At 33.5% G+C, this 3,330-nt stretch overlaps 1 protein-coding gene across 1 annotated transcript in view; it reads left to right on the top strand.

Moving 5' to 3' along the window:
* The window catches only part of LOC106881840 (uncharacterized), a 40,779-nt gene that overhangs the window by 1,581 nt on the left and 35,868 nt on the right, over positions 1–3,330 (top strand). The window lies entirely within an intron of this gene.

Genomic DNA, 3,330 nt, shown 5'->3' with positions numbered 1-3,330 from the left:
GTTGTGGGGCAAGCTTCTTAAGCATAGAGACATGTCTACACTCATTAGATGAAAGAGGATCATGTCAGTATTTTGAGGATATAGCTTTGGCCATGCTGACCTGTAGAGACATACGTTTGGGAAGAAATCTGTCAAACACTTGGCAAGAATATAGATCTAGCAACTCAGAGTTTTATGATATAAACTTCTTGTTTTAAAATATTCTTTTTCATTTTTATTTATCTATGAAATTCTAGCTTAATAATGACAAAGTTATTTTACCAAATTCTTCGTTATTTTACGAATAAATCGAAACAACGACAGCATATTTCAACAGATATAAGGTAACAAAAGAGTTAATGTGCAGTGGGACTTGTCTGGTTCAGCTCAGACACCAGGTGGAGAGCAACAGAGGTGATATTTCAAACAGGGTGGCCACTGACACACAGACGAAATCATTGTAGAGGAAGCTAGCCTTGAAAAGTCAGGGAAGTATGGTAAATGCTTATGTTGCCTGCAGAGGCTATAGACAAATTCTATAAGTACCTTGTTTGCCATAAACTTTATAGTAATGGTCAAGATTGAGCAAGATGTACGAGATTCCTTTGTTGGAGCAATTCAGACTGGTTACTTTATTGGACAGCTTTTAGAGTCTGTAGGTTGGACTTGGTTCTTAGCTGAGTCCATCTTAAATTTTGCCCTGCTGCTTTCATTTGACTAGAAATTGCATCTTTTTGTCTGGTGTCCAGTGAGTATTGCGAAAGAGATGGAAACATATTAGTTTAGTGCAGTTCTATACCTAAGAGATGAGGAATTATGTACATTATTTACATTACTTACATTTGACGGGCATTTGGCATAATGGTTAAGAGTGTGGGCTACTGACCCCAAGATTCTGAGTTCGATTCCAGGCAGTGACCTGAATAATAATAATAATAATAATAACAACAACAACATCAAAAAATACCTTAGGAATGAGAACCCAGGTTTGAAATTTCCCCAAGACGCCTGAAGAAGGCTGGAGGGTATATCAGCCAAGACGTTGTGTTAATAACAAACAAGATGAGGACAAATATCCGTCAATTGTAAATAATGTAAATAATGTATGTTGGTTTACTGTCTAATGAATGAAACCCTGGTAGCACATAAAAGCAAATTATCGTTCCATAATTATTACATACAAATTTAATTAGCTGGAATGTTTTCTTGAGGTATAGTAACAACATGTGTCCTCAAATTTCAAGAATTTTCTTTTTTTTTTGAGTTTTTGCAAGAATATAGGATGGCGCTTTTCTGCAAGTCAACAAAGCAAGTCTTGTTTCCAATATTTTTCATTCTTTTAGGCAGCATTTTGGTTATTGTGCCAAATGTAGCAATTGCCACAAGAATAATTGTTCTCATAGTCTTCCACAGTCTTTTCAGCTCTGGGATCGATCCAGTACCAGACAAGGATTCTGAATTATTTTTCCATTTTTTAAATTTAATTTTTGAGAGTGGTTGGGTTCATTTTAAGTATTCTCGTTTGTGAAACAGTTGAGTTTATTTCAGATATTCTCATTTTAAAAATCATCTCTGGCTAATTATTGAGAGGACGCTGGTGTTCCCTTGGTGGAAGTTTGTGCTATCTGAGGGCTCTTGTTATTATCAACTTATTGTTGTTATTTTTGTTAATATGCCCATGATTCTATGAAGTCTGTTGGCAAAACCATTAGCATGTCAAACAAAACGCTTAATAGCAATTCTTCTGGTTTATTATGTCCTGAATTAAAATTCTACCCAGGTCCTCTTTACTCTTTGTTGTTTTTTCTTTGGTGAGGGTGGGTGGTGGTTATCAAACGAAGTTCCCATCAAGTATCACCTAACCTCCTCTCCCACAAAGGTGCTGGCTCGGTGCCAAAATTTGAAGCTATTATTATTATTATAATTATTATTATTATTATTATGATAATTAATATTCTTATTATTTTGAGTAAACATAAGTTGCTCTTTTGGCATATTATAATTTAAAATTCATTAAGACTCTCAGATATAATTATCTCTGTATATTCAGCTCTGCGTGTATATATCTGTAGAGAAGAGAGAAAGAGATGCATGTATGTGTGTGTGTGTGTGTGTGTGTGCGTGTGTGTATGTATGTACATGTATATATATGTATGTGTGTATATATATATATAGAGAGAGAGAGAGTGAGAGAGAGAGAGAGCAAGAGAGAGAGCGAGAAAGAGAGAGTGCAAGAGAGAGAGGGAGAGATAGATAGCTATATATATATATATATATATATATATATATATATATATATATATATATATATGGGAGATTTTAACTAGTTTGTTTGAATTAATTACCAAGACTTGTGCGTTAATAAATAGAACTAAATTAGGTTCAACATATAGTCTCCGAAAGAAAATAATGAGCTAGAGATTATTCTCACAAACAAAAAAAAGAAAGAAGACAAAATTATAATAACAAAAGAAAAATGAGAAGAAAAAGAAAATAAGAAACAAAAAATGAAAAGGGGAACAAAACAATAAAAAAATATAAAAAAAAGATAAATTCACTACAAACACACACACACACACACACACCCATACACACACATTCGTGTACACTCAGTTGCACACACACATATATATGTTCACACAGATATACACGCATAAACACGCGTGCAAGCAGAAAATTCCGGCAAGTAAATGAAAGACTATTGTGTAATCATCATTTTTAAGATTTCCTTCGTACTAGATAAGATAAATACACAGGGTTATTTGTATAGCTTCCATCAGCTTTTGTGAAATCTTTTCTTTTCTTCCACGATGGTGCTTGTCGTTTTCTTCTTCATCTCCTGCTTGTTGTTCTTTCTTCGTCTTCATCTCCTGCTTCTTCACAGTGTCGATGTTGGTGTTTGTTGCTGTTGTTATGGTGGTTGTGGCTTTGTTTTTATATTTTGATAATGAAATAGAAATAAGCTCCAGATAAAATAAACTAATTCAATAACCAGCTCGCTCTATCTATCTGATCTCGGAGGCTCTGGATGACTGGTTAGGTTGTGGAATTTATTATTTTTTTGTTTGGAGTTTGTTCGTGTATATATGTACATATGTTTGTATGTACAACGTATGTATGTGTGTATGTGCATACATATATTTATGTATGTATGTATGTATGTACATTTGTGTATATGTATGCATATAAAATGACAAAGGCAGATATATACAACCACGCACAAACACAGACATACACATCATGTCTAAATATGATTTAGTTTGGTGATGAAGTCAGATTTTTTAAATTTCTCAGCCTATTGTATTGGAGATATACATATATATTTCATTCCCTTTCTTTTTCATATATATA

The sequence above is a fragment of the Octopus bimaculoides genome, chromosome 6 (genome assembly GCF_001194135.2).
Source record: "Octopus bimaculoides isolate UCB-OBI-ISO-001 chromosome 6, ASM119413v2, whole genome shotgun sequence".
In the NCBI taxonomy this organism is placed as follows: domain Eukaryota; kingdom Metazoa; phylum Mollusca; class Cephalopoda; order Octopoda; family Octopodidae; genus Octopus; species Octopus bimaculoides.
This window is presented reverse-complemented; position numbering and strand designations above follow the sequence as displayed.